This window comes from Anolis sagrei, chromosome 2 (genome assembly GCF_037176765.1).
Source record: "Anolis sagrei isolate rAnoSag1 chromosome 2, rAnoSag1.mat, whole genome shotgun sequence".
Classification (NCBI taxonomy): Eukaryota; Metazoa; Chordata; class Lepidosauria; order Squamata; family Dactyloidae; genus Anolis; species Anolis sagrei.
Window position 1 is genome coordinate 110,531,905 of NC_090022.1, and position 11,221 is coordinate 110,543,125.

Here is an 11,221-nt window from a genome sequence, read left to right on the forward strand (position 1 = left end):
AGCCTGATGAAAAAAGAGAAAAGAAAGAAAGCCCGTGAGTTGTTGTAAAGATGTGGTGGGGAGGAGAAAAGTCAGATACCTGAGGTTCTGAGAGAGAAAAGGGAAAGGGCTATCTGCAAATAATAAATGTCACAATAAATACCACTACATAGGCGGCATGCTGTAGTGTTTTGAATGTGGAACCAGGACTCCAGGGGACCAGAGTTTAAATCCCTGGTCAGCCACAGAAATCTCCTCTGAACAAATCTGGCCAAGAAATGCCCATCCTATGATTGCACCAAAATAAATGTCAGTCAGAAATGGCAATCTTGTATCTTATTTTTCACAGCAATATCTGGGAATAAGAATTCCATTCTTATTTGCATAATATTCTATTTCACTATGTTTTCTCTTAATGTTTTCTATTGAATTCAGTTTGGCATGGCTTTCTTTGTTTCTAGCTGTTTTTTCAGTCAGCTTCACTCTGAATTGGAGCTAACAATGATGAAGGAAGATTTAGAAAATAAAAGGTCACCGCACTAAGGGATAGCAAGTTTGAGGGCTTGTCATTATTGGGTGCCTTCAAGTCATTTCTGACTTATAGCAACCTTAAAGTGAACCTATCACCAGAGGGATGGGGGTATTCTTAGCAATATTTGTTGAGACAGGGGTTGCTTTTGCCCTTCTCAAAGGCTGAGAGTATGTGACTTATCCATGGTCATCCAGTTGGTTGCAATCTCAATATATAATAAACACCTGCAAATCATGGTTAAATCATAAACCCTCACAAGAAGCAATCATATGAACTGATATCAATTTGATCCAACAAAACACAGTTTCTAGAAAGTATTAATCTCAGATCTTGCCATTCTCCCCTCTTTCCTGCCCTCTCTATCATATTCTATCGCCGACTGTCTCACTTCATATTGCATGAAGACTTTCAATTTAAACAAATTCTAAGGGGTATTTTTGTCTTAATAACATTAAAGCACATATCCCGTTATTGTTTTGGTTTTAATAATCTTTAAGCTGTCTTTTGTCCCAATATCAGGGAATGGGCAGGATACAAATGAAATGATGGTGATGATGACTGGCCTCCTATTAGTTAGTTATAACATTGTAAGTTACACTCACAACCTTGCAATTGCTTCTTTTTCACATTTACCATTGTAGTACCCTTGCTGTGACCATGAATATTTGCATAACCCACCTGAACAGACATCCTGAACAATGGCGTTCTGCAGCACTGCTGAGCAGGATGCTTTCAGATGGTGAAAACAACCCCATACTGCCAGTAAGCAAAGTGTCCTGTTCTTAACATTCAGAATTCAAAGTTCTGCAATGACAAACAGCCCAAGGTCATGAAGTTGTAATCAGAATACAGTCCAAGTAGAGGAGGCAATAAGCAGTCAAAGGACCCTTCCACACAGCTATATAACCCAGAATATCAAGGCAGAAACTGCCACAATATCTGCTGTTAACTGGGTTATCTTAGGGCCCTTCCACACAGCCCTATATCCCAAAATATCAAGACAGAAAATCCCACATTATCTGAGTGTGGACTAAGGTAACCCAGTTCAAAGCAGATATTGTGGGATTTTCTGCCTCAATATTCTGGGATATAGGGCTGTGTGGAAGGGCCCTGAGTCCACAATGCCATATATTCCAGTTCAAAACAGATAATGTGAGATTTTATTCAGCTGTGTGGAAAGGGCCTAAGGGTCATTAATCCAAGATGTACAACAGCAGAGTCAGATCATCAGGTTACCAAGAGGTGAACTGAAAGTTTGCTTCTGGTAGCTAGACAGGGGACAGCTTGCCTGCTTTTAGCAACACTCAGTGTATCCTATACCACATGTGAAATAGTATGTCTCACAGCTGTAGGCATATAGCCTTTTCTACATTTGATGGTTTGCACCATATGCCAAAGTTATTTTCTCTTCTGAAGGTATGAAAGTCTCTCCTCCGGCATCCTTTCTTGCTGAACTGGAAAAGGATTTGACTTGTTTATTAGGCTGAACTACTGGAAGAGGACTCAGGTGCTGTAAGTCTTCTTCATCTTCTGAAGAAGACAAATTCTCCAAGAAGAGAGCATGGCACAATGGCACATGAAGCAGAAACAAAGTCCCTCATTGGTCCTGGTGCAACTCATCTTCACAGCCTCATTGCTAGCAGGAGGGGGCTGAGTGTCTACATCATCCTGCAATACCAAACTTACCAAAGCCACAACTTTATTGCTCAGGATGGCTACCTGGCTTTTGAGATGGGCTTGAGGGGTCAGATCAAGAAAGGGAGACATAGCGTAGGTATGTCATATATATATATATATATATATATTGTACCTCTGATGCAGGATTATGAGCTGTAATAACAGAAAGATTTGCTCATTCCTATAAAACAAGGGAGCATGAGGAAAGAAGCATCTGCAGTATAAAATGTGCTATAGCTCATTGGCAGAGCATATGTTTTACATGTAGAAGATCCACAGGTCCAGTCCTTCATGCCTCTAGGGTGGACTGAGAAAGACCCCTCCTCAAACTCTGCAAAACAACTGCCAGTTAAATAATGTTGAGCTGGATGGATCAATGATCTGTCCCAGTGCACAGCTGTGTGCCATGCCTCCCATGAAAATTAACTGGGGTAATAAATTAATTAATATCTTTCAGGTTTAAGTATGAAATATTTGCAAAATAAAAAGAATGAATGATAGTGTTTTATTGCTTTATTCTTCCCCTCTGTCAAATAATCACCCTAATAAATTTCAATCAAATGGAGCTAACATAAAGTTACAGTTCAGCACAGGGTGAATAGCACAACTGCCAAAAGTTTAAATATAGAGGGTTGTGTTCACAATCTGTTGGTCATAATCAGGAGATATGGTTCTATTTGATTTGGGGGATCCCCAAAAGTTCATTTTCATGACCAGGACCCTGGAGGGCCTATAGGTACCATTTTCAGGGGATGTGGAAAAAATGCCATGAGAAAGGAAATACTTGAAAGAAAAAGCAGGAAGAGAAATAACCACACGGTAAAGTGGTTCTTTTGCTCCTTCCACCTTTCTTGACATCCTCTCTGAAACTGAAAACTGGTCATTCTGTCCTTACTCTTTTTGTTTTCAATTTTCCCCGTCTCACTTCCTCAGCACTCTATGTCTTTGAGCAGGAGGGCCGTCTGAACAGCATTATAGGCCTCCGGGAAAAGCAGTGCACCAGGCCCCACCTACACAACCATGCACAGGAATAAAAATGTAAATTATTGATAAAATAAACTTATATTTATTGTTACCTCCAAAAAAAATCTGTGTTTTGACATTTTAAACATGCTGTACAGCAAAAATTGATCAATGCAAACATGTGGACCATATAACATCAGCCCTGAACTTGAAAAACAAACATTTCAACATAAAATTGTATCATTTTATCATGAGATTTTGGTGTTCTTTGGTAGATCAGCTGATGTATGATTTACAAGTAGTTTTTTTTCCTTCTTCTAAGTTAGAGGGAGATTTGAATGTTGATAATTGGAAAATTGGTGCTATATTTTAGGCTGTGCATAGATTAACATGGGGCCCCTGGGCAACTGACCAGTGTGCTTATGCTTCAAAATGGCACTGTCTTTGAGCCTTTTTTTTTTTTTGGCATTTTCTACCTTTTCTGTCTCCCTCTTTCTTCAGATGAATTTTCATGCTTTTTGTAAGCCAGGAAGTTATCCTGAGTCAACTGATATTCATCTCTTACAGGTATATTTGACTTGATAACAGAGGACCCTTCCACACAGCCACATACCCCAGAATATCAAGGCAGGAAATCCCACAATATCTGCTTTGAACTGAGTTATCTGAGTCCACAAAGGCATATATTCCAGTTCAAAGCAGATATTGTAGCCCGAGAGAAAAGAGAAAGAGAGCATTAGATACATAAAGACAGAGACCACTTAGATATACAGATATTTGTGCAAATAGACAAGTAGGATTTGCAGTACAATGTTACAGAGTGGGGTGATGTTGTTTGCTGCTCCAGTCAGGGCCCTTCCAAACCACCATATAACCCAGAATATCAAGGCAGAAAATCCCACGATATCTGCTTTGAGCTGGGTTATCTGAGCCTATTTATTTATTTATTTATTTATTTACTTGTATACCGCAGTTTCTCAGCCTAACCGGAGACTCAACGCGGTTTACAACAAGGATAAAATCAATCACGATATACAATTTAAAACCACAAGAGCACAATATACAATATTACACAACAATAACAACGCAATGCATCTCATAACTAGAGTCGTGATCCAAATTCGTCGTCCATATTTCCATTCCTGTAATCGTCACATTCATTGCACTGATTAACCAAATGCCTGTTCAAACATCCAAGTTTTTAATCTTCTTTGGAACACCATTAGTGAGGGGGCTGATCTTACCTCCATGGGAAGGGTGTTCCACAGCCGAGGGGCCACCACAGAAAAGGCCCTGTCTCTCGTCTCCGCCAGCCACACCTGTGAAGCAGGCGGGATAGAGAGCAGGGCCTCCCCAGAAGATCTCAGGGTCCTGGCGGGCTGATAGGCAGAGATACGTTCGGATAGGTAGCTTGGGCCAGAACCGTTTAGGGCTTTAAAGGCCAACGCCAGCACTTTGAATTGAGCCCGGGAGCAGATCGGCAGCTAGTGGAGCTGGCACAGCAGAGGAGTGGTATGCTCCCTGCGCTCCGCTCCTGTTAGTATCATGGCTGCCGAATGTTGGACTAGTTGGAGCTTCCGAGCCATCTTCAAAGGCAACCCCACGTAGAGAGCGTTGCAGTAGTCTAAACGGGATGTAACCAGAGCGTGGACTACCGTGGCCAAGTCAGACTTCCCAAGGTACGGGCGTAGTTGGCGCACGAGTTTTAACTGTGCGAATGACCCCTGGTCACCGCCGAAACCTGAGGTTCCAGGCTCAGCAATGAGTCCAGGATCACACCCAAACTGCAAACCTGCATCTTCAGGGGGAGTGCGACCCCATCCAACACAGGCTGTAACCCTATACCCTGTTCGGCCTTACGACTAACCAGGAGTACCTCTGTCTTGTCTACAATGCCATATATTCCAGTTCAAAGCAGATAATGTGAAATTTTATTCAGCTGTGTAGAAGGGGCTTCGGTCAAACAAAATACTCCTGATTTGTTTGTTTTTTTTAAAAAATTCTATCAGTCTGCATCCCAAAGCATGCACAGTTCTCATGGGGCTGCTAACTTCTTTTTCCAAATGCTTTTATTTGTAATGCTACAAACCTCAGGTTTCTTTCCAGGGATGACCTACAGGGAGACAATACAAGAAGCATTGCCCAAAAATAAGAATTCTTCCCTTCAAAATAAATGTTCTTTTAGACTCCAATTTCCTAGCATTCCAGTAATTTAAAACTTCAATTAAGTATTTGGGGGATTAAATATAATTTAGGCATCCAAAGGAAACTATAGCCAAAGTAATCAAGAAAATGTGAACAGGTTACACATAAAACCTCTTGATATGAAAAGTTTCCAATGTCTCACTATCTCCAGAGCCAAAAATGTAAAGATTGAAAGACAATTTCATGGCAGGGACAGGATTCTTATTTGAGTGGCAGTTCCCTTATTACACTCCCTCCATAGCTACAATCTTGGTGCTCCCAAGCTCTTATTTTGCATAAATGGTAAAGATTAGACTACATAAGCACTGGAATTCACAACCTAGCCATCAGAAATAAGTGCTTGTGTGTGTGTGTTTGTATACATGAGTAAAGAATGGAATAAATAGATTGTTTGCCAGCGGAAGCACTATGACAGATATGAGCAGCCAACCGATCTGAATAAAGCAATAGAAACTTGGAGATTTCCAAATACAAAGAAAATCAGATCAAGAACAATGCCCATCTGTTCCATAGTTTTGGTTTAAAGCACCATTAATGTGGTTAATCACACATTTTACATACATCAATATTTGTTTCAGATTTGATTATAAATTTGATACATATACATACATTAAATTATACAGTAAATATCTTAAATGACTGGGGTTTTTTGTTATTTTATTGGTCTTTTTCTATCTTTTTTGGTGATTGTTACATCAATGTCTCAGATCAGAAGTGGGTTTCTTGCCTCCTGAAACCTAAAATTGTGTAGCTGCGTACAATGAAAGCAAGCAGGAATCTAAATGTAAACAAGTCTACCATATGATTCTGGAAAATGATTCTTCTAATCAGCTTTTGGGTTTTTACATCAAAAAATATAAGAGATTAGAGAAATTGAAAGGCATGGGCTAGGATTCAAATAGTAGTATAGACCATTTATGTATACAGTAGAGCTTCTAAGCCTTTTCCCCAAGGAGGCCTTTTCTCTTTTAAAAAGGAAACTCAGAAAAAAACCTCTGGTTTAAAGCAGAAAAGCACACAAAATAAGCATCTATCTCCCACTCACCTGCCTCTTTCTCTATTTCTCCTGACCATCATCTTACTGAACAATATAATGAGATTTTTTTCTATGAAAAATACTACAGAATTTGGTAATATTACCCAGGTATGCATTTGCAATATACAGACACTCCTGAAAGGCTGCTTGTACTGTCAAAAATATCAGTAATACTGACTGTGGTGATTGTGGTAAAAATTGTATACACAGGCCCACATAAATATATCATGATTGGAAAAGTTGTGGTGCACTAAATATATGGGTGAGTTAAACTCCAGCTACACAATGAAGCAAGGGTGAGAAATTTGATGATTTTGAAATCCAGTTTGCATCCTACACAGCCTGCATGGCCAATGGGTAAGAATAGTGGAATGTGTGATCCAATAGCAGCTGGAAGGCCACAAACCTCCTGGCCTTTTAGTAAAGTGCTCAAGTTATCACTGCTTACAATACAAGGGCCTCATCAGAAAGGTCAGGCAAAGTTTCCTGCTTTGCCTGGCCTCTATCAAGAAAGAGAGGGACAGTGGGGTGAATCTGCCACCCCATGCACACCTCCCTCTCAACAATACTTTCCCCATCACATGGGGAAAGTGTCACCCTCCTGGAGAGGCCCCGTGTTAGGGAGGAAACCTCTAATGTCCAGCAACCTTTTCACCTTGGTTGTGGGCCAGACCTCTGCCAGAAGTCACACAACATCATGTGATATCTGGTGTGTGGTTCCATCCTGAAGATGTGGTGGAAGCATCCTAAGATGTTGATTTCAGTAAACATGGTGAGATCCTAATTAAGGCTCCAAAACAGATAACCAATTTAGTGCAACAATTTGAGCATTGAACTACTACTCTACAGAGCAGAGTTCAGTTTCCCACTTGGCCATGAAAACACACTGGATGACCTAGGACAAGTCACAGGCTCTTCGCTCCAGAAAATTCCATGATAGGTTCACTTTAGAGTCACCATAAGCTGGGAATGACTTGAAGACTCACAGCAATTCTCAAATGCAAACATATTTTAGCTAGGGGAATGGGAAAAGTTTGTGGGAGTAGTTCTTAATATCAAATACATGCCAGAAACATACATATATGTATATTCCATGGTAAATGTGATTTCCAAGCCTGTCTTGCACCTAGGACTTTCTCTTTTAAAAAGGAAATCATCATAAAATCAATTGCCACTCATTGGCATAAATCACATTCTTGCTCCTGACTAGAAGCTTTATTGAAGTGTTAATCCACTATTCAGCAATTGGTCAAGGGAGTCTGTACTAGTTGGAAGTAGCCAAACATTACAGTCATTATGTTACTCTCGAATCCTTTTCACTGTCACCTCCACGCCCATCCTCTTCCACCAGTAGCTCTGTTTCCGAAATTCCATTTTTCCTGTATCTAGTTTAGGTAGGATCTGTATAATTTATTTTATTTATTTATTTATTTAGTACACTTGTATACCGCTAATATCTCAGCCTAAAACGGCGACTCATTGCGGTTTACAACATTTAAAAACAACAATATTCCAATTAAAAATATAAAACACATACATATACAATACACAGTATTGGGCCACCAATACAGACCAATGCATCTCTTAAATTAAAATCATAATCCAATTTCGTTGTCTGTGATTGCCAGTCCTTGATCAGAGATTTCATCGCATCGGATTAGCCGAATGCTTCCTCAAACATCCATGTCTTGAGTTTTTTCCGAGATACTATCAGCGAGGAGGCTGATCTTATCTCTATAGGGAGGGCATTCCAAAGCCGCGGGGCCGCCACAGAAAAGGCCCTGTCTCTCGTTCCCGCCAGCCGCACCTGTGAAGCAGGTGGGATGGAGAGAAGGGCCTCTCCCGAAGATCTTAGGGTCCTGGTGGGCTGATAGGCCGAGATACGTTCGGATAGATATGTTGGGCCAGAACCGTTTAGGGCTTTAAAGGCCAATGCCAGCACTTTGAATTGGGCCCGGTAGCTAATCGGCAGCCAGTGGAGCTGGTACAGCAGAGGAGTTGTATGCTCCCTGCGCCCTGCTCCTGTTAGTACCATGGCTGCCGCCCGTTGGACTAGTTGGAGCTTTCGAGCCGTCTTCAAAGGCAACCCCACGTAGAGAGCGTTGCAGTAATCAAGGCGGGATGTAACCAGAGCGTGGACTACCGTGGCCAAGTCAGACTTCCCAAGGTACGGTCGCAGTTGGCGCACGAGTCTTAACTGTGCGAATGCTCCCCTGGTCACCGCCGAAACCTGGGGATCCAGGCTCACATTTTCTCTAAGACTTAACTCAGCTGGAATCAAATTTCTTATCAGGAGTATTTACCCTCAAATGTGATAAATCTACTCTGACCTTTATTCCAGTCTTTGAAAAATAGTATACTTATTTTGGAGGCTAGGGTTCAGCACCTAGGAATCTACTTTAATGTGAAGCATAAAACCAGGATTACCTTCAATTGCTTGCCTAACATGGAAACTACATCTTCAAAGATTAGTGTTAAATTGGCACAAAGTTTTAATTTATGCATATGTATGCATGCCAGTGGCTTGGTTAATTTACCTATGGGGTCAATGTCCATCAAAAGGCACCATTAAAAAGGCATTTTTATAGTTTTCTCATAAAAAAGGTATCTCCTGGACTCTTCTTCTTTCTTGACCTCTTCCTACCCTCCTTCAGCCAGCAGGTGAAGACTTTTGTTTAATTTAAGCAGGCATTTTAGGACTAAGTGGTGACTAAGCAGTTACCATTTAGTGAGGGTGGTGGTGGAGAGAAATAGCTACACTTTTATTACTATAGGCCAATTTTAAAATGATTTTATATTGTTTTAAAATATTGATGTCTTAATATGGCAATTCATTTGACTTTTTAGGTTCTGATTCATTTAATTTGTTTATGTGTTGAGCTCCATTGGGTTCCATTCATGAGAAAGGCATGATATCATTCCATTATTGTGTGCATGTAGGCTGGTCTTAGAGAAAATGTGAACAAAGGTAAACCTTGTATACATTGTTTGTAAGTTATCAGAGGAGTGGATTTGCTAGGATTCATCAAATAGCATCCTTTTCTTTCTCCCACTCCTCCCCAGCAATGAAGAAGAGTGTGAACAAAGACAAGGATCTTATTCACACGCTTTTCAAATGGACACAAAATATTTCAAGCACAAACCAATTCAGCACCAAGGAAAATTGGATGCATCCAAGATTGCCTCTGCCGACATTTCTTAAAATCGTTAGCCATATTCTGTTTTAATGTGAGGTAAATGTGCTTTCTGCTTGGATAGATATGTCCGTGCACCTAGCCCAATGTGTGTTTTATGAATACTGAAGCAGTTAGCTGTAGATCAAGCACTCAAATAGGAAAATAAATCCCAGAGCAATCCTGCACACTCTGTACATGGCTGTCATAGCTGTTGATACGCCTGAAGTTTTAAATGCTACTAATCATGGCACACAGTCAATGTTTTCATTATATCACGGGAGCCTTCAGATTGCATTTTTCCAACTTTCAAAGTCACCTTTCTCCTGAAATAATCCCTGTGGCATTCTATAGGGCAAATGGAAAATTGCTTACATAATTTCCTGATGTTGTTGTTACATTTTATTATTTACTTTCACTACATAAAATATCTCAGGAAATTCAATAACTGACTAGACTCCGGCAAAGCAGAAAAAGAGGTGTGTGTGTGTGTGTGTGTGTGATACTTTAGATTGTTTAAAGTGCTTCACACATATTATTTAAAAAATCTTACCACAATAATTATTTTTAATTATTAAACAGTATACAAAGGCCTTGAAACTTGTTTTAAAGAGTGAATTGCTGCACTTGGAGGCTTCCAGGAGAAGCAATTCACTGTAGTTTTGGACTAAAAAAGTTGGTCCTGAGATTTTGGGATGTTGATGACTTTGTACTTGGGGGTCACATAGAGCCATATGGCAGAACTTTGCTCATCTCTGCCTTAAATTATTCATGTTGCTCTTTCACACACCTCTTTCCCTGGCCTGGGGATGGGGAATACTCCATGTTTGCTTTCTCCTACATCCAAATTGTTTAAACCACAGATTCTTTCCATCCCAAAATTGAAGAGATGACTCATTGTTACTCTTGGGCCAGAAGAGCTTATTTTCAATAAAGTTTACTGCTACCTGAGATTTAGCAAATCTACATGAAGAACAAGAATGTATCCCCCAGATATGGGGAGTAATATTGTACTCCCAACAGAATGCTTGGAGTGCAATGAATAATCTTTGTAGACCTTATCCAAATGTTTTAATATTTATCAAAAATTCTGCATTCCTTCCCATTTATAATGGGTTAATTGTGCATGAATCTTAAGAACATTCTCTGGAGAGCTGAAAGGAGCCCTTATAATCTTCATACATATCTGGTTTAAAAAAATAAATTTGTACTTATAGGAAATTCAGATCCTGTCTATGAAGCACTCCTAAGTGAAAAGAAACCTTAATATGCAGTGTCATTGGATAGTTTTGCTACTCTATTAGTCAGGCAGGATTGGACAGAGATTATTTTACTGGTATGAGGCAAGTTTAGTGTTTACGGAAATAATTAAAAGCACCATAAAAGTAGGGGCAAATTGAAAAATGAATGTTTGTTTCAGCACTCAAATTCTATGGCCATCCAATGTCTGAAATCAACAACAGTTTGCCCACCACAACAGAAATGCAGTCTCAGTATTGCATGTCACAGGACCACATTCATTAGCCATGAATATTCTCTAGCTAATAGCTATACTATTTTTCATTGATATATCAGTAGCTGTAATTTGAGCATTTTCCATAAACTGACAATGACAGCAAGCCAACAGAAACCAGTGACAAATCTCAGACTTAGATC